Source organism: Rutidosis leptorrhynchoides, chromosome 1, assembly GCF_046630445.1.
Source record: "Rutidosis leptorrhynchoides isolate AG116_Rl617_1_P2 chromosome 1, CSIRO_AGI_Rlap_v1, whole genome shotgun sequence".
Taxonomy (NCBI): domain Eukaryota; kingdom Viridiplantae; phylum Streptophyta; class Magnoliopsida; order Asterales; family Asteraceae; genus Rutidosis; species Rutidosis leptorrhynchoides.
In genome coordinates, this window is record NC_092333.1 from 510,093,005 (window position 1) to 510,118,296 (window position 25,292).

Sequence of the window (25,292 nt, forward strand, 5' to 3'; positions counted from 1 at the left end):
CCTGTGTTCGTAACCCTCTAAGTTCTGACTTGAGCTTATTGACCTCAGTTCTGGGATGGTACTTCTCGTTCATCAAGTGCTTGAATGCTGACCATGGTAGCGCGTAAGCAGCATCTTATCCCACTTGCTCTAGATAGGTATTCCACCATGTTAACGCAATATCTGTGAAGGTATGCGTAGCGTACTTCACTTTGTCTCCTTCAGCACACTTACTTATGGCAAACACCAATTCAACTTTCTCGGTCCACCGTTTCAATCCGATTGGTCCTTCGGTCCCATCAAATTCTGAAGGTTTGCAGGCAGTGAATTCCTTGTAGGAGCATCCTACACGATTTCTTACGCCGTTAGATGTATTGCTAGATTCAGAGTTATTGTTGGTATGTAGCGCGGCCTGTACTTTGGCTATGTTTGAAGCAAGAAAGGCACGAAATTCCTCATCGCTCATATTCAAGGTGTGTCGAGTAGTCGGTGCCATTTCCTTCAAAATAGTCAAATGAAACAATTTAATCATACAGAATATTAAGAGTAGTCAATAGTATCTCGTAGCATAATATGAACTCATTTATAAAAGCTTTTTCTTCATATTAGCGTTTTATAAGTTTAAATTCGGGTACTACCTACCCGTTAAGTTCATACTTAGTAGCTAATATACAATTCAACTACTACAATTTCATATGAAAAATTGATTATAATAATATATCACATACAAATATTCTTCAAACTTACAACTTCGCTATATTACATATAACATGAAATATAGTACACTATGATACCGGACAGTTTTGAAGATAAATCTAGTTAATACGCAAGTTGTTCAGCAAAGGAAATAAAGACACGTAATTTATAAGTCCAGAAACAAGTCATGCATTCTGGTTTTACTAAGACGACTTCCCATCCTTGGTCTTGTGGAAAATAACCGTTATGACCATTAGCTAGGCAGCATGTTGTAATGTCGTCAAAAGGACTAGGGTTTCGTAATGTCCAACAGCCCCGTAATAATCTAAAAACCTTGTTTCTCACCCCAACTACTGAATCCGTCACTTGTGGGAAAGTTTTATTTAAAAGCTACAATCCGATGTTCTTTTTCTCACTTTGGTAAGAAGCGAACATCACTAACTCGTAAGCATAGCATGCTTCTTTATGTTGCATGTTAGAAGCTCTTTCTAATTCACGAAATCCTATGTTGGGATATGTTGAGTCAAAATAGGTTCTTAACCCGTAGCGTAAAATTGCATTTGGGTTCCCCGCATTTAATGCTTTAAAGAAAACACGGCGTAACTTAAAGTCTCCCCAATGTGATATACCCCACCTATCAAAGGAAAGCATTTTATAAACTAAGGCATTTCTGGAAAGTCTTTCAAATGTTTGACAAGTTAATTTCGCCATAACTAAATGTGCTGATGAATTCTGACCGACTCTAGACAAGATTTCCTCAATCATATCCTCTGGTAGGTCTTCTAAAATATTCGGTTGTCTACCCTTAACGTCCATTTTGTTTTTAAATAGACAAGGATTAGATTCGTAATAACAAACAATACAAGCAATTTTTACATAGAACATAAAAGTACAAGCACAATACAATACATTTATTACACAACATGCTCACACCCCTCTAATCTAAATCACTGGTTTCTTCTTCTTTAGACTTGGTTCTTTTTTCTAATCTTTTAGGGATATATGATGTTCCTCTAATACGAGCCGTCGTTTTCCACATTGGTTTAGAAAAACCTGGTAGTTTAGAGGTTCCCGGGTTATTGTCACGATATTGAAAATACGGGTGTTGATGGTACATATAAAGTTCATCGGGATCGGAAATTAGATTTCTCTATTTGGATGCCTTTTCCCTTATTATTTTCTTTTGCCTCATTAAATTGGGTCGGGGTAATTTCTATAACATCATCGGAATCCTCATTAGGATCCGATTCATCAGAAAATTGGTAATTTTCCCAATATTTTGCTTCCTTAGCGAAAACACCATTGACCATTATTAACTTTGGTCCATTGGTTGAGGATTTTCTTTTATTTGACCAGTTTTCTGTGGTTCCTACTATTCCCCCCTCCGGAACCTCTTCTTCTTCCGATTCCTCTTCTTCTGGTTCCTCTTCTTCCGGTTCCTCTTCTTCTGGTTCCGTTTTCTCTTCTTCCGGTTCTTCGAGAATTGTGAATCTTGCCAATATATATTCGACTCTTCGTTATTATTAGGTGAGTCAATGGGATTTGTGCTAGAGGTAGACATCTATCACACAATATCAAACATGTTAAGAGATTAATATATCACATAATATTTACATGTTAATAATATATAGTTTCCAACAAAAATGTTAAGCAATTATTTTTAAAGAAAATACGGTCAAAGTCCAGACTCACTAATGCATCCTAACAAACTCGATAAGACACACTAATGCAAATTTTCTGGTTCTCTAAGACCAACGCTCGGATACTAACTGAAATGTCCCGTTCATATTGATTATAAACATTCCATATTAATTGATTTCGTTGCGAGGTTTTGACCTCTATATGAGACGTTTTTCAAAGACTGCATTCATTTTTAAAACAACCATAACCTTTATTTTATCAATAAAGGTTTTAAAAACATTACGTAGATTATCAAATAATGATAATCTAAAATATACTGTTTACACACGACCATTACATAATGGTTTACAATAGAAATATATTACACCGACATATGTTTCTTGAATGCAGTTTTTACAAAATATCATACAAACATGGACTCCAAATCTTGTCCTTATTTTAGTATGCAACAGCGGAAGCTCTTAGTATTCACCTGAGAATAAACATGCTTTAAACGTCAACAAAAATGTTGGTGAGTTATAGGTTTAACCTATATATATCAAATCATAACAATAGACCACAAGATTTCATATTTCAATATACATCCCATACATAGAGATAAAAATCATTCATATGGTGAATACCTGGTAACCGACATTAACAAGATGCATATATAAGAATATCCCCATCATTCCGGGACACCCTTCGGATATGATATAAATTTCGAAGTGCTAAAGCATCCGGTACTTTGGATGGGGTTTGTTAGGCCCAATAGATCTATCTTTAGGATTCGTGTCAATTAGGGTGTCTGTTCCCTAATTCTTAGACTACCAGACTTAATAAAAAGGGGCATATTCGTTTTCGATAATTCAACCATAGAATGTAGTTTCACGTACTTGTGTCTATTTTGTAAATCATTTATAAAACCTGCCCGTATTCTCATCCCAAAAATATTAGATTTTAAAAGTGAGACTATAACTCACTTTCACAGATATTTCCTTCCTCGGAAATAAGACTTGGCCACGGATCAATTCATGAACCTATACAAATATGTACCTATATATCAAAGTATGATCAAGATATAATTACAACAATTTTTATTATGTTTTAAAGATTTGAGTGTATTAAGTCAGCTGTCCTCGTTAGTAACCTACAACTAGTTGTCCACAGTTAGATATACAGAAATAAATCGATGTATATTATCTTGAATCAGTCCATGACCCAGTGTATAGACGTCTCAGGCTAGATCAAAACTTAAAGTATATATATATTTTTGGAATCAACCTCAACCCTGTATAGTTAACTCCAACATTACTGCATATAGAGTGTCTATGATTGTTCCAAATAATATATATACATGGGTCGATATTGTAACGACCCGGATTTTTTCGATCATTTTATACTTATGAGATTAATATTTACTTAAATTAAACCATACCAACATGATAAGTAATCCAAATTGTTGAGACTTGTGTTTTTGAAAAGAGTTTTACACAACGTTTGACCGTCCAATATGACCGATGATATCACGAACTATATAACATACGATAATTATACGTTTGTGTATATATATGTATTTATATATATTTAACATGATCTAAGGATGGTTTAACATCTCATTGTGCACTAATAACAATGAGTTATAAGTATATTTTGAAACTACTAACTTAAGTTTTCAAAACGATAACTATACGTAACATTCTTTGATATATATACTTATAATCTATAATGCTTATACATGTATTGTATATATAATGTATTTAATCACTTTTTAAGGACTTAAATACATAAAACAATATAAGTATATTCACAAAAGATCTATATTTGAATTCTCGTTCCGTTTCCGCAAGATTTCTATACTTATATCTAGGGTATATGTACCCGTATCATACCCAGCTTCTATACGTATTTACTATTGGTATATACACATCAAATCAACATCCTAATCAAAATTATTACTACCCTAGATATGAGGTAACTAGGATTTGTCAAGTAGCATGAATTATTAGTAAGAAAACAAAATTAGGAATCCTTTTCTTTCTTTATAAACTAAAAAAGTTTTTATGAATGAACACCATTTCTTCACTCCATTTTCTCATACCTACACCCTCATTTCTCTCTCAAAATACTCCTAACTTCATACTTGATCATCTTCAAGCATTTTCTCCATCATTTAGCTTCAATTACAAGCCTTAAACACCAAAAGAAAACTCTTTCAAGAACATATCAAAATAACCACCCATTTGAAGAAGTTTACTTCTAACCTTTTGATCTAACTCCACCACTCTTTGATTCCAAGATTATTTCTTATCTTTTGTAGTAATTTTGTCCAAGTAACTTGAGGTAGTAACCTTGTTCATAATCTTATTCAATTCATATTCATATAGCTATCTTATTTTGTGGTATAAAATTTTAACAACAAGAACATAGTTTGAATGATTTCAAACTTGTTCGTAAACTAAATAGATCCTTATAACTTGACTTTTAAAACACTTCAAGACCTGTAATATATCATAATGATATGCTAACTTAACAAGATATAACTTGGTTTTACAAAGAACATCTTAAAAACTGAATCTACGTCGTCAGAGTGCAACCGGGGGCTGTTTTGGGTTGGATAATTAAAAACCACCTTGAACTTTGAATTGGAAGTTCATGTTCTGGAAAAATGATATTTATTATGAATATGTTAACACATAAAGATTTTATGGTTTAACTCAAAGTGTAAGTATTTTTAGAAAAATGATCATTAAATGTTGTTTTTATGATGGAAAATGATCACTTTCATAAGTTTCACCAAAGTTTGACCTATAACCTATGATTTCGAATACAAACTAAGGTATTTTCAGTTCATATTCTTAAAAGTTGACTCTATCCAAGGAAGTGGCAAGTTGAACCAACAAAAACGGAGTTGTAATGAAGAAACTACGACTAAAACAAGATTGGGTATCCGAAGCTAGTTTAGCTACCAAAATATTTGGAGAAAAAGTAAATTAATCATATCTTTTCTAATTAATATGATATTTTATATAAAATTACTTATGATTTGATTTTATATATTTCAGGACCACCCGTAAACAACCCGAGAAGATTAATCATAAGACCTCATGATTGTACGCAACACGTCATTTGACAACATGGTACTTTATGTACGCAACACGTCATTTGACAACATGGTACCATGGGTCGAGATTAATTCTAATCAATACGAATACGATGGGGTCTTTATTTATTTTATTTAAGCAACTAATTGTGGACCACTAACATTGGACTGCTAACTACGGACTAAGAAAATATTAAAAGTATTAAAAGTATATATATGTAACGATTACTTAAAAAGAAAATTGATATATTATATATATGGTTAGGTTCGTGATATCTATCGGAGACCAAGTCGAATTAAAGACCTTCAAGGCAAAAGTGAGTATATAGTCCCACTTTTAAACTCTAAATATTTCGGGATGAGAATACATGCATTTTATGATTTACGTTATGGACACAAGTGATTAAAAATATATATTCTATGTTGAGTTGTACCACTGGCATACTTCCCTGTAACTTGGTAACTACTATTTACATGAGGTATTGTAAACGCGAATCCTGTTGATAGATCTATCGGGCCTGACAACCCCAACCGGACTGGACGACCAGTATTCAACGGTTGCACAGTACTTCGTTTCGGTGACTACACTTGGTACGGTGTAGTAAGATTTCATAATAAAGGGAATATGCGACGTTGATTAAATGTTAAGTATGGTTATCAAGTGCTCAACAACTTAGAATATTTTTATTAAAACGTTTATATATGAAATCTTGTGGTCTATATTTATAACGCTGCCGGCATTAAACCTATATCTCACCAACTTTATGTTGACGTTTTAAGCATGTTTATTCTCAGGTGATAACTAAAAGCTTCCGCTGCAACATGTTGAATTTAAACAAGATCTTGAGTATGCATATTTGTGTCAAAAATAAAACTGCATATCGGAGGATTTGTAATGTAAAATATGTTGGAAGTCATATTGTTATTATCACATGTAAAGTTTGTAAGTCTAAGATTATCGCTAAATGATAATTATTATTAAGTTGTTTAAACCTTGTATTTGTAATAAAAGCTATGGTTTGTATTGTAAACACGAATGCAGTTTTTGAAAAATGTCGCATATAGAGGTCAATACCTCGCGATGAAATCATATGTTATTGTATTCGTCCTTATGGTTAAGGTCGGGTTATGACATGTGGTATCAGAGCGTTGGTCTTAGAGAACCAGAAAATTTGCATTAGTGTGTCTTATCGAGTTTGTTAGGATGCATTAGTGATTCTGGACTTTGACCGTGTTTGATTTTGAAAACTATTGCTTATCCTTGTTGGTTAAAAATTAATATGTAAATATTATGTGGTACTAACGTGCTAGTTGTTATGTGATAGATGTCTGGCTTAGAACTTGTTATCACATTCAGCGACTCCGAACCAGAATCTTCAGATGGTGTTCCAGTCATTAACCTATCCGATGATGAAAACGACATCTTTAGGGAAGACTCACAATTTTCGGATGAATCAATTGAAGAGGAACAGGAAAGTGATCATGAGGAGGAAGAAATACAGGAAATCACGAAAGACAAGTTCGAAAGAGGAATGAAACGAAAGGCTATTGAATTGGAAAATCCAAATCCCAAGTTTAGTAAGGATGTTGTGGCACCAACTCCACCAGACACTTCCACCCCTATTCCCGCTATTCCTATTAGTTCTATCTTGGCATCCAGTTCTTCAGCCCCTCAGCCAAAACGCAGGGAGACAGTCAAGATAACCTTTAAGCGATTTCTTTGAACACAAACGTTTTGGGTTAAATGATGCGTTGTTGTTTTAAACCATGGGATCATATAACGTTTTGTATAATGTTACTAGTGTGGTTTGCTTAATGTTTGATGTAAGATAAGCATATGTAAAATAGTGAAGTGTGAAATGCAATAATTTTCCATGGTTGAGTATTATTTGGGTGATAGTAATTGATTTCTGTACTAAGCTATTAAGTATGAACTTTAACGGGTAGGTACTACCCTAGATATAATTATAAAACGCTAATAAGAAGAAAAGGATTTTATAATAATAACTGGTTCATATTATTAATAAGCTACGATGTACTGTAAATACATACTACATCTATAATATTCCATGTGAATAATTAATTTTTTTTCTCATTCTTATTGAAGATTATGGCGTGATTGAACCGAATGACGGAACAAGAAATCGAGGAACTCATCAATCAGCGAGTGGACGACAGAATGTTATGGGTCGAGGCTGCGAGAGGTGCTGCAGTTAACCCAAATCCTCGTGTGGGATGTACTTACAAAACTTTTCAAGGTTGCAAGCCCTCATCATTCAGTGGAACAGAAGGACCGGTCGGTTTAACCAGGTGGATCGAAAAGATTGAGTTTGTGTTTAAAATCAGTGGTTGTATTGAGAAGGAAATGACCAAGTATGCATCGTGCACCTTACAAGATAGTGCACTCACGTGGTGGAAAAACTATGTGAAGGCCGTAGGAGGAGATGTAGCTTATGATACTCCCTGGGAAGAATTCAAAACAATGCTAATCAACGAGTATTGTCCAAGGAACGAGGTTAGGAAGTTGGAAACTGAATTACGAAGCCTGAAAGTTGTTGGTACTGAACTCACCAACTACAATCAGCGATTCATGGAATTAGCTTTGCTATGTCCCGAATTGGTACCAACCGAAGAACGGAAGATAGAACTGTACAAAGATGGTTTGCCTAAAAATGTTAAAGCAAATGTTACAGCATCGAAACCCAAGACTATTCACGAAGCCATCACCATGGCAAACGAGTTGATGGACCAGATTATTCTGGATAAGAGCACCGATGTCAAGACATCAGAAAACAAAAGAAAGTGGGAAGGTAATTAACAATCCAACAAGAAACAAGAAAGCACGCAAGGTGCGGGTAGTGGTTCAAGCTCTGGTTACAAAGGACGAAATCCTTTATGTAACAAATGCCACAAACATCACTCTGGTTATTGTAATGTGGTGTGCGATAATTGTAATCGAAGGGGTCATCTTACTGAAGATTGTAGGATTCCTGTTACAAATACCAATGGTACCAAGACTCCTGCCACCAAGGCAAATAGAACTGCCTTGGCCACTGTTACTTGTTATGGGTGTGGGAAACAGGGTCATTATAAGAGCCAGTGCCCGAATCCAGAGAAGAATAACGAACCTGCATGTGGAAGAGCATTTATAATTAATGCTAGAGAGGCGTGTGAAGACCCGGAGCTTGTTACGGGTACGTTTATCATTAATAACTTATCAGCATCTATTATATTTGATACTGGTGCTGATAGAAGTTATGTGTGTAGAGACTTTTACACTAAATTGAATTGTTCATCATTACCTCTAGATGCTAAGTACATGATTGAGTTAGCTAATGGTAAACTAATTAAAGCCGATAAAATTTACTGTGATTGTAAAATAAGTTTAGCCGGAGAAACATTTAAGATTGATTTGATACCCATAGAATTAGGAAGTTTTGACGTAATTATCGGCATGGACTGGATGTCCAAAGTAGGAGTCAAAGTGGTGTGTGCTGAAAAGGCAATTCGTATTCCTCGAAAGGATAAATCAATGATAATGATTTACGGAGATAACCCAAACCTAAATCTCATTAGCTGTTTGAAAGCTCGAAAGTGCTTAGAAAAAGGATGTTATGCCATCCTAGCACATGTAAAGAAAGTTGAAGAAAAGGAGAAGAATATCAACGATGTAAATGTAGTAAAAGACTTTCCCGATGTTTTTCCGGGAGAATTACCGGGACTACCTCCTTTTAGGTCTGTAGAATTTCAAATAGATCTTGTACCAGGTGCTGCACCGGTTGCCCGTGCTCCATATAGACTTGCACCGTCCGAGTTAAAAGAACTTCAGAGTCAGTTAAAAGAATTACTGGACCGTGGATTCATACGACCAAGTACTTCACCGTGGGGAGCTCCAATTTTATTTGTTAAAAAGAAGGATGGATCTTTTAGGATGTGTATAGATTATCATGAATTAAATAAGTTAACTATCAAGAATCGGTATCCACTACCGAGAATTGACGACTTATTTGATCAACTGCAAGGATCATGTGTGTACTCGAAAATCGACTTTAGATCGGGCTATCATCAACTACGTGTCAAAGAAGAAGATATTCCAAAAACTGCTTTCCGGACACGCTACGGTCATTACGAATTTTTAGTCATGCCGTTTGGATTGACGAATGCGCCAGCTGTATTCTTGGACCTCATGAATCGAGTTTGTAGTCCGTATCTAGATAAGTTTGTTATCGTTTTCATTGACGATATTCTTATCTATTCCAAAAATGAGCAAGAGCATGAGCAGCATTTAAGGTTGGTATTAGAATTGTTAAGAAAAGAACAGTTATACTCCAAATTTTCTAAGTGTGCGTTTTGGTTGAAAGAAGTGCAATTTCTTGGCCATGTTGTTAGTAGCAAAGGAATTCAGGTTGACCCAGCTAAAATTGAGGCCATTGAAAAATGGGAGACTCCTAAGACACCAACGCAGATACGCCAATTTTTGGGTTTAGCTGGTTATTATAGAAGGTTTATTCAAGATTTTTCCCGAATAGCTAAACCATTAACAGCGTTAACGCAAAAAGGGAAGAAGTACGAATGGACTTCTGAGCAGGAGAGTGCATTTCAATTACTGAAGAAGAAGTTGACTACAGCTCCTATTTTATCGTTACCTGAAGGGAACGATGATTTTGAGATATATTGTGACGCTTCGCGACAAGGTTTTGGTTGCGTCCTTATGCAACGAAAGAAAGTTATAGCATACGCATCCCGACAATTGAAGATTCACGAGCGGAATTATACGACGCATGATTTAGAATTGGGAGCAGTAGTGTTTGCATTAAAGATATGGAGACACTATTTATATGGGGTTAAATGCACTCTATTTACCGATCATAAAAGCCTTCAACATATCTTCGATCAGAAACAGCTGAACATGAGACAACGTAGGTGGGTCGAGATGATAAACGACTATGATTGTGAGATTCGCTATCATCCCGGGAAAGCGAATGTAGTGGCCGACGCTCTAAGCAGAAAGGAACGGGAACCAATTCGAGTACGAGCAATGAACATAAAAATTCGCATGAATCTCAACTCACAAATCAAAGAGGCTTAACGAGAAGCTCTTACTAAAGAAAACATAGGAAATGAAATAATGAAGAAGTATGGGAAACAACTCGTTATACGGGAAGACAAAATTCGATATTTTGCAAACCGTATTTGGGTACCAAAGTTTGGTGGATTAAGGAAGTTGATATTGAACGAGGCACATAAGAAAAGATACTCGATACATCCTGGAGTTGGAAAGATGTATCAAGATCTTAAGATGCATTATTGGTGGCCTAATTTAAAGACAGACGTTGCAACATATGTTGGGGAATGTTTAACTTGTTCCAAAGTTAAAGCAGAACATCAGAAGCCGTCAGGGTTACTTCAACAACCAGAAATCCCAGAATGGAAATGGGACGGTATTACCATGGATTTCATCACGAAGTTACCTAAGACTGCCTGGGGTTATGACACCATTTGGGTAATAGTTGATCGTCTTACCAAATCTGTGCATTTCTTTCCTATAAAGGAAACGGATAGAATGGAGAAACTATTACGATTATACATAAAGGAAATTATTTCAAGGCATGGAATACCTATTTCCATTATATCCGATCGTGATAGTAGATTTACATCAAAGTTCTGGTAATCACTACAGGAGGCTCTAGGAACTCGTTTGGATATGAGTACCGCATATCATCCACAAACTGACGGGCAGAGTGAAAGAACAATTCAGACTCTTGAAGACATGCTCAGGGCATGTGTGATCGATTTTGGAAACGGATGGGATAAATATCAACCATTAGCAGAATTCTCGTATAATAACAGTTATCATACGAGCATTAAAGCTGCACCATTCAAAGCATTATATGGAAGGAAGTGTAGATCCCCTATCTGTTGGAATGAAGTAGGAGATCGACAATTAACTGGTCCCGAGATCATACATGAAACTACTGAGAAGATAGTACAAATCAAGGAGAGATTGAGGACGGCCCGTAGTCGCCAAAAGAGCTACGCCAATGTCCGAAGGAAACCATTAGAGTTTCAGATCGGTGACATGGTTATGCTAAAGGTGTCACCTTGGAAAGGTGTAATACGTTTTGGAAAAAGGGGTAAACTGAACCCAAGGTATGTAGGCCCGTTCAAGATCATCGAACGCATCAGACCGGTAGCTTATCGACTCGAGTTACCACAACAACTCGCCGGAGTACATAATTCATTTCACATCTCAAACCTCAAGAAATGTCTTGCAAAGGAAGATCTCACCATTCCTCTTGAAGAAATCCAAGTCGACGAGAAACTACAATTCATAGAAGAACCAGTCAAAATCATGGACCGTGTGTTAAACGGCTCAAGCAGAGCAACATACCAATCGTTAAGGTTCGTTGGAATGCTCGAAGAGGTCCCGAGTTTACTTGGGAACGAGAGGATCAGATGAAACAATAGTACCCACATTTGTTTCCCGAGAACGCAAAATAGGTACAACTTTAAAATTTCGGGACGAAATTTATTTAACGGGTAGGTACTGTAACGACCCGGATTTTTCCGATCATTTTATACTTATGAGATTAATATTTACATAAATTAAACCATACCAACATGATAAGTAATCCAAATTGTTGAGACTTGTGTTTTTGAAAGAGTTTTACACAACGTTTGACCGTCCAATATGACAGATGATATCACGAACTATATAACATACGATAATTATACGTTTGTGTATATATATGTATTTATATATATTTAACATGATCTAAGGATGGTTTAAAATCTCATTGTGTACTAATGACAATGAGTTATAAGTATATTTTGAAACTACTAACTTAAGTTTTCAAAACGATAACTATACGTAACATTCTTTGATATATATACTTATAATCTATAATGCTTATACATGTATCGTATATATAATGTATTTAATCAATTTTTAAGGACTTAAATACATAAAACAATATAAGTATATTTACAAAAGATAGCTATATTTGAATTCTCGTTCCGTTTCCTCAAGATTTCTATACGTATATCTAGGGTATATGTACCCGTATCATACCCAGCTTCTATACGTATTTACTATTGGTATATACACATAAAATCAACATCCTAATCAAAATTATTACTACCCTAGATATGAGGTAACTAGGATTTGTCAAGTAGCATGAATTATTAGTAAGAAAACAAAATTAGGAATCCTTTTCTTTCTTTATAAACTAAAAACGTTTTTATGAATGAACACCATTTCTTCACTCCATTTTCTCATACCTACACCCTCATTTCTCTCTAAAAATACTCCTAACTTCATACTTGATCATCTCCAAGCATTTTCTCCATCATTTAGCTTCAATTACGAGCCTTAAACACCATAAGAAAACTCTTTCAAGAACATATCAAAATAACCACCCATTTGAAGAAGTTTACTTCCAACCTTTTGATCTAACTCCACCACTCTTTGATTCCAAGATTATTTCTTATCTTTTGCAGTAACTTTGTCCAAGTAACTTGAGGCAGTAACCTTGTTCATAATCTTATTCAATTCATATTCATATAGCTATCTTATTTTGTGGTATAAAATTTTAACAACAAGAACATAGTTTGAATGATTTCAAACTTGTTCGCAAACTAAATAGATCCTTCTAACTTGACTTTTAAAATACTTCAAGACCTGTAATATATCATAATGATATGCTAACTTAACAAGATATAACTTGGTTTTACAAAGAACATCTTAAAAACTGAATCTACGTCGTCAGAGTGCAACCGGGGGCTGTTTTGGGTTGGATAATTTAAAACCATCTTGAACTTTGAATTGGAAGTTCATGTTCTGGAAAAATGATATTTCTTATGAATATGTTAACACATAAAGATTTCATGGTTTAACTCAAAGTGTAAGTATTTTTAGAAAAATGATCATTAAATGTTGTTTTTATGATGGAAAATGATCACTTTCATAAGTTTCACCAAAGTTTGACCTATAACCTATGATTTCGAATACAAACTAAGGTATTTTCAGTTCATATTATTAAATTTTGACTCGATCCAAGGAAGTGGCAAGTTGAACAAACAAAAACGGAGTTGTAATGAAGAAACTACGACTAAAACAAGATTGGGTATCCGAAGCTAGTTTAGCTACGAAAATATTTGGAGAAAAAGTAAATTAATCATATCTTTTCTAATTAATATGATATTTTATATATAATTACTTATGATTTGATTTTATATATTTCAAGACCACCCGTAAACAACACGAGAAGATTAATCATAAGACCTCATGATTGTACGCAACACGTCATTTGACAACACGGTACTTTATGTACGCAACACGTCATTTGACAACATGGTACCATGGGTAGAGATTAATTCTGATCAATACGAATACGATGGGGTCTTTATTTATTTTATTTAAGCAACTAATTGTGGACCACTAACATCGGACTGCTAACTACGGACTAAGAAAATATTAAAAGTATTAAAAGTATATATATATGTAACGATTACTTAAAAAGAAAATATGTTGATATATTATATATATGGTTAGGTTCATGATATCTATCGGAGACCATGTCGAATTAAAAACCTTCAAGGCAAAAGTGAGTATATAGTCCCACTTTTAAACTCTAAATATTTCGGGATGAGAATACATGCATTTTATGATTTATGTTATGGACACAAGTGATTAAAAATATATAATCTACGTTGAGTAGTACCACTGGCATACTTCCCTGTAACTTGGTAACTACTATTTACATGAGATATTGTAAACGCGAATCCTGTTGATAGATCTATCGGGCCTGACAACCCCAACCGGACTGGACGACCAGTATTCAACAGTTACACAGTACTTCGTTTCGGTGACTACACTTAGTACGGTGTAGTAAGATTTCATAATAAAGGGAATATGCGACGTTGATTAAATGTTAAGTATGGTTATCAAGTGCTCAACAACTTAGAATATTTTTATTAAAACGTTTCTATATGAAATCTTGTGGTCTATATTTATAACGCTGCCGACATTAAACCTATATCTCACCAACTTTATGTTGATGTTTTAAGCATGTTTATTCTCAGGTGATAACTAAAAGCTTCCGCTGCACATGTTGAATTTAAGCAAGATCTTGAGTATGCATATTTGTGTCAAAAATAAAACTGCATATCGGAGGATTTGTAATGTAAAATATGTTAGAAGTCGTATTGTTATTATCACATGTAAAGTTTGTAAGTCTAAGATTATCGCTAAACGATAATTATTATTAAGTTGTTTAAACCTTGTATTTGTAATAAAAGCTATGGTTTGTATTGTAAAAACGAATGCAGTTTTTGAAAAATGTCGCATATAGAGGTCAATACCTCGCGATGAAATCATATGTTATTGTATTCGTCCTTATGGTTAAGGTCGGGTTATGACAGATATGATATGTCAAAACATTTGCATACGTGTCTATGGTATCCCAAGATTACATAATATATTAGAATACATGTATAATACAATATAAGTTAGTTAGGATATGATTTGTATAGATTTGTTAAACATTTCCCGTAGCTAAAAAGATCAAAAATATCCAATCTTGTTTTACCCATAACTTCTTCATTTTAAATCCGTTTTGAGTGAATCAAATTGCTATGGTTTTATATTGAACTCTAATTTAAGAATCCAAACAGAAAAAGTATAGGTTTATAGTCGGAAATCTAAGTTACATGTCAATTACTAAAGAGGTAGTCATTTCCGTCGAAAGAACGACATCTTGATGATCATTTTGAAAAACATACTTTCACTTTGAGTTTAACCAAGATTTTTGGATATAGTTTCATGTTCATATGAAATATCTTTTTCCCAGAAGAACAACTTTTAAATCAAAGTTTATCATAGTTTTTAATTATCCAAACCAAAATAGCCCCCGGTTTCACTACGACGGCATATATCCGATTTTATGGTGTTCATCGTGTTTCCAGGTTTTAAATCATTAAGTTAGCATATCATATAGATATAGAACATGTGTTTAGTTGATTTTAAAAGTCAAGTTAGAAGGATTAACTTTTATTTGCGAAAAAGTTTAGAATTAACTAAACTATATTCTAGTGATTACAAGTTTAAACCTTCGAATAAGATAGCTTTATATGTATGAATCGAATGATGTTATGAACATCATTACTACCTCAAGTTTTCTGGATAAAACTACTGGAAATGATAAAAATAGATCTAGCTTCAAAGGATCCTTGTATGACTTGAAAGTTCTTGAAGCAGAATCATGACACGAAAACAGTTCATGTAAGATTTTCACTCGAAATAAGATTGTTATAGTTGTAGAAATTGAATCAAAGTTTGAATATGAATATTACCTAGAATTAGAAAGATAACCTAATATAAATAACAAAGGTTCCTTGATCTTAGATGATTACTTGGAATGGATTAGAAAGCTTGGAAGTAGACTTGCAAACTTGGAAGTATTCTTGATTTTTATGAAACTATACTTATGGAATTTATGAAGAACACTTAGAACTTGAAGATGGAACTTGAGAGAGATCAATTAGATGAAGAAAATTGAAGAATGAAAGTGTTTGTAGGTGTTTTTGGTCGTTGGTATATGGATTAGATATAAAGGATATGTAATTTTGTTTTCATGTAAATAAGTCATGAATGATTACTAATATTTTTGTAATTTTATGAGATATTTCATGCTAGTTACCAAATGATGGTTCCCACATGTGTTAGGTGACTCAAATGGGCTGCTAAGAGCTGATCATTGGAGTGTATATACCAATAGTACATACATCTAAAAGTTGTGTATTGTACGAGTACGAATACGGGTGCATACGAGTAGAATTGTTGATGAAACTGAACGAGGATGTGATTGTAAGCATTTTTGTTAAGTAGATGTATTTTGATAAGTTTTTTGAAGTCTTTCAAAAGTGTATGAATACATATTAAAGCACTACATGTATATACATTTTAACTGAGTCGTTAAGTCATCGTTAGTCGTTACATGTAAATGTTGTTTTGAAACTTTTAGGTTAACGATCTTGTTAAATGTTGTTAACCCATCATTTATTATATAAAATGAGATGTTAAATTATTACATTATCATGATATTATGATATATAATATATCTTAGTATGATATATATACAGTTAAATGTCGTTACAACAATAATCGTTACATATAGGTCTCGTTTCGAAATCATTAAGTTAGTAGTCTTATTTTTACATATGTAGTTCATTGTTAACACACTTAATGATATATTTAAATATCATTTCATCATGTTAAATATAGTGTATTAATATCTTAATATGATACATATGTATTTAGTAGACGTTATCATAACGATAATCGTTATATATATCATTTCGAGTTTTTTAACTTAGTAATCTCATTTTTTATGTATATCACACATTGTTAATATATTTAGTGAGATACTTAATCATCATAATCTTATGTCAACCATATATATATGTCTATATATACCACAACATGTAGTTTTTACAATTTTGTAACGTTCGTGAATCGCCGGTCAACTTGGGTGATCAATTGTCTATATGAAACTTATTTCATTTAATCAAGTCTTAACAAGTTTGATTGCTTAACACATTGAAAACATTTAGTCATGTAAATATCAATCTCAATTAATATACATAAACATGGAAAAGTTCGGGTCACTACATTATGTTTCCAAAACAGGTAAGTAAAGTGAACATACAGGGTATTTAACTCAATTGGGGTTTCTTCATAGTGAGGGAACTTCACTTCTCATTTAACACGGGTATTTACCAGTTATCTGGAACACAATGTACCTTATTAAACAGTCCTAACGAGGTCCAATTCACATAAAGAGATATGTTATGTGACCCTTGTTACAAAACGCACTTTATCCCATACACCAATAATTATGAAAACATAATTATAAATTTATATATAATACACAAAGGGTAAAATGCTCATTTTTAATAAACCCAATTTGAGGATGTTACAAGCAATAAATGTGACCTTTCGTTCCTTGTTTGGAACGGGGGTGTTACAGTAATAATGTTAATCTATCAGAAGGTACGGTTTTAGTTTATATAAATAATATGAAGAAATACTCCGAGAAGAGTCAGGTATGTTGGAGGTGCGGAAAGACTGGCATGTAAGGAGGGTTAATTGTCCAGGTGGAGCTAATTCTGAAAATGGCTCCAAAGGTGCTAATGATGTCTCTGTTGTTACGGAGAATGACAAATTCCTCTAATATCATTCCATCATCATGGTGTGTTCGTGCCACCATGGTAAAAAATGTTCGTTAGAGGTCCACAATTGCATATGGGCAGTGCTTTGGCGTTAGTGAAGGTTGTGTAGTGATGTTGTAACTGTCAGATCTTCCGGGAAAGCCAAACAAAGAAGTTGAACCATAAGGTTTCAGCTGGTTATTCAATGTGTACCGAGGTGAAATTCTCAGAATACACTTTATGGCAGAGTAAGATAAATCTATTAAGAATTATGATTGTCTGTGATGGAAATGATTGTCGGTTTAGACAATGTTTGATATGAATGCAAATTTTATCTCTTGGGTTATAGATAATGTCAGCGGCATGAAGATAAATGACAGAAACCAACAAGGTCACCTTCTATGTCCATATTAACAGCAAAAGGATGTCCAACTCCAGTCACACTATTCTAATAATAGCCACTAATTGAGATTCCCAATCATACTTCCAAAAACAAGGTTAATATGTTAATTTACTGTAATGTCAGTTATCAACTTCCAGCTGAAACATCTGTTTTCAAGTTTTTTTCGTTGTTTGTTTGAGTAGTTTCCATTGCTTAAGAAGATATTCAACACATTCTTTCAAGGTTGCCGGTCTTTTCTCCTTGTTGTGCCATAACCGAATGTCTACCACTCGCATTGTACGTATTCAATTCAGTCAGAGCAGTCACACCAGCATTATATATGTCTCTATCAATATCAGCCTTTAAGCTTGCTATCAGTTCATCTTCTTTACCCATTACCTCCTGAAGAATCGAATTTGACATGCCAACATGATAAGCAAACCATCAATAGTAAATGAAATGAATCTAGAGAGTCGTGTTACATTTTTTTAGCTAATTAGCAAGCTTAATAGTTAGGTTTGGGATAAGTTCAAGAGTCAGTTAGCAGTTTGATATTAGTAACTCGTAATCATTTTCGCTGCAGTTGTTGATTTATGTTAGGTACTTAATAAAATGGATAATATGGTCACAGCCTTTTCATACTTGATACTTAACTAGTACTAGTTTATAACGTGGCATCACGGATTTATACCAATAATTAATTATTAGTAGTTAATAAGCAATAATATATTTAGAAATAAATTATAATTAGTTAGGAGGGAGACAAATAACTAATTAGGAGGGATTTCTCCCTAATTAAGAAGACACATAATGTTTACTTGGACACCTAATCAATGGTTGAAAATCATGTCAATGATTCAAAAGTAGGAGAGAAAAATATGACATCATCACCCAAATTTATCGTGAGATTATGGTTTAAAATAATCATCTAACAGTTATAACGGAATACGCTTACTTAATTACCACTTTCGTTTTATATATATTTAGAGTTAGATTAGGATTAGAGAGATTACTAATTTACTTGAACAAAAAAAATTCTTATTATGTTCTCGAAAACATAATAATTTCTTTGATTCTAACCAACTTTCTTCAGCTAATATGAAAGGGTGTTCGTTTTGCCTCTTGGCACAGTAAGAGTACATTTTATGTCCGGTATTTAGAAAGAAAAAAAAACATGTAAACGCAACAAATTCTATTCCATTATAGTTTAGAATAACTAAAGAAGAAGATTTAATACTTGTAACAGGGATAATGAAAATGCTAAAGGTATGGTCACTTAAGTCCATACCTTGCATTTATCTCCATCAACGATGACCTTAAACGGATGCCAGCTTGGATCCCTCAAACGAGTCTCCCATAAAGATGCCATCTTTATCCCACAATCTGCTTCCTTTTTATGCCTCTTAGCAGCATCAATGAAAGGGTTCGTTGGGAAATTACGGTCTCACTAATTCCCACCACCCAGCCCAACAATAATAGTAAAGAAATAAGAACAATACACAACACAAGATTTAACGTGGAAACTCCAAAACAGGAGAAAAACCACCGGCCCCCAAAGAGAGAAATACACTATATCACAAATTGTTACAATGATATAGACGACTCTCTTAAGCCAATTACACTCTCCAAAATATTTAACTAATACAACTCTCAAACAAGGGTAAAAAAGAAAGAAATAATCCAATACTTAAAGTGTATTGATTGGTACAATTTGGAATGAAGACTTAACCCCTCTTTTATAACCAAGCAAGTCCCCTCCAACTTTTTCATCCCACCTATGTGGGATAACATCCTTCACAAATACTATGCAACCATATCCAATTCTTCTAACCAAAACTATAACCAACAAATCTCCACCTTTTGGATAGAAGAAGATAATCATGCTTCCATATTGCAAGGATAACCGATATAGATGCTTCCTCGATGACAACTTCAAGATCCTCATCTTCATGCCATTGACATTATCTCCCAAGAGACAAAACTTGCATCTTCATCGAACATTGTCAAGACCCGAGAATCATTGTCTTCACAGACAATCATAACTCTTAACATAATTATCATACCCCACCATAAAGAGTATCACACTTAGAATATCACATTCCAAGCATTTCACCTCGGCACATGTTGTATAACCAGCTGAACAGTTATGGTGCAACTTCCTATTTGGTTTTCCTGAAAGTTCCATCAGCTACAACATCAGTTTCCACCACACACCTTCCATCAACGCTAAACCAATGCCCATGTGCAATTTGTGGAACCACTAACGAACATTCCTTTCTATGGTGGCACGGACACACCATGAGGATGACGTGACTTCAGAGGAATTCATCACTCTCCGTAACAACGAAGACAATGTTAGTGTCTTTGGAGCCATTTACCAGATTAGCTCCACTGGTATAATTAACCCTTACATGTCCAGTCTTCCTGCACTTTCAGCATGTCAGATTCTTTCTAGACTTTCTCTTCTGCCTATCCGAACACAACAGTACCGTAGCTTCTGATGACAAGACTCCGTTACCTTCCAATCTTTTCTCCTCGGATAGGAGCTTGCTAGTAACATCTTCAAACTTCAACGTTTCTTTCCCGTACATTAGAATAGGTTTCATGTGCTCATAGGACGATGATAAAGATAATATCAACCTCAAAGCTTTATCTTCATCATCCGTTTTAACTCCAATAGCCTCCAGTTCCGAAATAATACCGTTAAGAATACTTAGATGATCTAAAATCTTTGAACCCCCATCCATACGCCGAGTATGAAATTGTTCTTTAAGACACAACCGATTTAAGATGCCCTTGCCCTGGTACAACTGCTCTAGTTTAACCCAAAGCTCATTTGCCGTTGATAACCCGTGCACATTTGCAAGCACGTTCTTTGCAAGACCCAAATGAATCGCACTTGCTGCCCTTAAATCCATATCATCCCATTCTTCTTCATCGAACTTACTGCTAGAATCACTGCCGGGAACAAAGGTGGGTTTACCTTTCAATGCCTTGTGTAACCCGGACTGAATCAACACATCCTTGACTTGAATCTGCCATAAGCCAAAATTGATCCTCCCATCAAATTTCTCTACATCAAACCTCATTGGACTGAACTTTGACATCGTATCTGTATCCTATAAACAACACTTTTTCTGATTTTGCCCACGTTTCGACTGCCCGACAGATGTAGTGGAGTGGCGCACAATGTAGTGACCCAAACTTTTCCATGTTTATATATATTAAATGAAATTTTTATTTATATGTTTAAGTGTTTCCAACATATTAAGCAATCAAACTTGTTAAGACTTGATTAATTGAAATAGGTTTCATATAGACAATTGACCACCCAAGTTGACCGGTGATTCACGAACGTTAAAACTTGTAAAAACTATATAATGATATATATATATATGGATATATATATAGTTAACATGATATTATGATAAGTGAGTATCTCATTAGGTATGTTAACAATGAGTGATATACATAAAAATGAGTTTATTGAATTAAGAAACTCGAAACGATATATATAACGATTATCGTTATAACAACGTCTTACTAAATACATATGAATCATATTAAGATATTGTTACTACTAACTTAAGGATTTCGAAACGAGTCATATATGTAACGATTATCGTTGTAACGACATTTAAATGTATATATATCATATTAAGATATATTAATACATCATAATATCATGATAATGTAATAATTTAACATCTCATTAGATATTATAAAAATGGGTTAACAACATTTAACAAGATCGTTAACTTAAAGGTTTCAAAACAACACTTACATGTAACGACTAACGATGACTTAACGACTCAGTTAAATGTATATACATGTAGTGTATTATGTTGTAATAATACACTTTTGGAAGACTTCAAGACACATATCAAAGTACTTCTATTTAACAAAAATGCTTACAATTACATTCTCGTTCAATTTCATCAACAATTCTACTCGTATGCAACCGTATTCGTACTCGTACAATATCCAGCTCCTAGACGTATATACTATTGGTATATACACATAATAATTTAGCTCTTAGCTGCCCTAGATAGTCAACAAACATGTGGAACCAACAATTAGACAACTAGCATGACTTATGAGCAAGGAAACAAAAACAAGAACTCCTTTTAACCCCACTCACCTTCACCACTCACCACCTACTCCATTTCACTTCCAATTTTCTTCCCAATTTTCTCTCAAAACACACATACTCTTTCATGAACGTCTAAGTTACTATGTTTCCAGCAAAAATCATCAAATACAAGCTTTAGTTATTACCTATAATCATCATAAAAATAATTACTCAAGAACACATCAAGAACCCTTCCAAGTTTACAAGTTTACTTCCAAGTTTCCTAATCCATTCCAAGCAATCATCTAAGATCAAGAAACCTTTGTTATTTACAGTAGGTTATCTTTTTAAATCAAGGTAATATTCATATTCAAGCTTTGATTCAATTTCTATAACTATAACTATCTTAATTCGAGTAATAATCTTACTTGACCTTGTTTTTGTGTCATGATTCTATTTCAAGAACTTCCAAGCCATCAATGATCCTTTGAAGCTCAAGTTATTTTTTATCATTTCCAGTAGGTTTACCTACTAAAATTGAGATAGTAATGATGTTCATAACATCATTCGATTCATATATGTATAACTATCTTATTCGAAGATTTGAACATGTAATCACTAGAACATAGTTTAGTTAATTCTAAACTTGTTCGCAAACAAAGATAATCCTTCTAACTTGATTTTTTCAATCAACTAAACACATGTTCTATATCTATATAATATGCTAACTTAATGATTTTAAAACCTGAAAACACAAAAAATACCGTAAAACCTGATATACGCCGTCGTAGTAACACCACGGGCTGTTTTGGGTTAGTTAATTAAAAACTATGATAAAATTTGATTTAAAAGTTGTTCTTCTGGGAAAATGATTTTTCTTATGAACATGAAACTATATCCAAAAATCATGGTTAAACTCAAAGTGGAAGTATGTTTTCCAAAATGGTCATCTAGACGTCGTTCTTTCGATTGAAAAGACTACCTTTACAAAAATGAATTGTAATCTGTATTTTCGACTATAAACTTATACTTTTTCTGTTTAGATTCATAAACTTAAGTTCAATATGAAACCATAGCAACTTTAATCGCTCAAAACGGATTTAAAACGAAGAAATTATGGGTAAAACAAGATTGGATAATTTTTCTTATTGTAGCTACGTGAAAATTGGTAACAAATCTATATTAATCATATCCTAGCTAACTCATATTGTATTATACATGTATTCTAATATATTATATAATCTTGGGATACCATAGACACGAATACAATGTTTTGACATATCATATCGACCAATCTATATATATATTTCGGAACAACCATAGACACTCTATATGTAGTAATGTTGAAGTTAGATATACAGGGTTGAGGTTGATTTTAAAATATTATATATACTTTAAGTTGTGATCTAGCCTGAGGCTTGTATACACGAGGTCGTGGATTGATTCGAGATAATATATATTGCTTTATTTTTCTGTACATCTAACTGTGAACAACTAGTTGTAGGTTACTAACGAGGACAACTGACTTAATAAACTTAAAACATTAAAACTTATTAAAAATGTTGTAATATATTTTGAACATACTTTTATATATATGTACATATTTGTTATAGGTTCGTGAATCGACCAGTGGCCAAGTCTTACTTCCCGACGAAGTAAAAAATCTGTGAAAGTGAGTTATAGTCTCACTTTTAAAATCTAATATTTTGGGATGAGAATACATGCAGTTTTATAAATGTTTTACAAAATAGACACAAGTAAATGAAACTACATTCTATGGCTGGATTACTAAACCGAATATGCCCCTTTTTAGTCTGGTAATCTAAAAATTAGGGAACAGACACCCAAATTGACGCAAATCCTAAAGATAGATCTATTGAGCCCAACGAGCCCCATCCAAAGTACCGGATGCTTTAGTACTTCGAATTCATCATGTCTGAAGGGAGTCCCGGAATGATAGGGGATATTCTATATGCATCTTGTTAAGGTCGGTTACCAGGTGTTCACCATATGAATGATTTTTATCTCTATGTATGGGATGTATATTGAAATATGAAATCTTGTGGTCTATTATTATGATTTGAAAAATATATAGGTTAAACCTATAACTCACCAACATTTTTGTTGACGTTTAAAGCATGTTTATTCTCAGGTGATTATTAAGAGCTTCCGCTGTTGCATGCTAAAATATGGACAATATTTGGTGTCAGCATGCTTGTATAATATTGTTTAAAACTGCATTCGAGATTTACTTTGTTGTAACATATTAATATTGTAAACCAATATGTATTGGTAGTGTATAAGTGTGATATTTTAGATTATCATTTCTGGATAATCTAGGTGGTGACTTTTTAACCTTGTCGATAAAATAAAGGTTATGGTTTGTTTTAAAAATGAATGTAGTCTTTGAAAAACGTCTCATATAGAGGTCAAAACCTCGCAACGAAATCAATTAATATGGAAAGTTTATAATCAATATGAACGGGACATTTCAGTTGGTATCCAAGCGTTGGTCTTAGAGAACCAGAATTTTGGCATTAGTATGTCTTACCAAGTTTGTTAGGATGCATTAGTGAGTCTGGACTTCGACCGTGTTTTTCTTCAAAAACGATTGTATTAACGGTGTACTTGGTCAACAAGTCACCAACGTGACTTAAGGAGCAAACTAGAATATTTGTAGATAAAATTGGTTTCCTATTGTATTTATTTTTCTCTATTTCAACTCCTTGTAACCATTATAAATAGTTTAATGATAAACCCTTAAAAGGTGTGGGATTTAACCCTAATATGGTATCAACCTAAGTTTTTTTTTCGATCCTCATGATCACTTATCTAGCCGCTTCTTTTCTTCATAAGAATCGGTGGTATATTACTTTATAAAATCACTTGATTTATTGCACACTTCCAAGTCTTGTATATCAATTCTTTATCACCGACCCACTATCTACTCAATTGGATATTAATTCTCTTCTCCATTCAATTATTGGTATTCTATTATTTTTTTGCATATCAATTGCATTTGTTGCATAGACTCTTACGTCTTGCATATTGAATTATTATCAGTGACTATCGTTTCATTCTATTTTCTTCCTCGGGTGTCTTTACCAGGCATATTATTCATCTCGACTTCTCAAGCAACTGATGGAATTCTTCCTCTTAATACTATTTTACATATGCTAACCATTAAACTCTCCTCTTCCAATTACTTGTTGTGGAGGAACCAAATAATT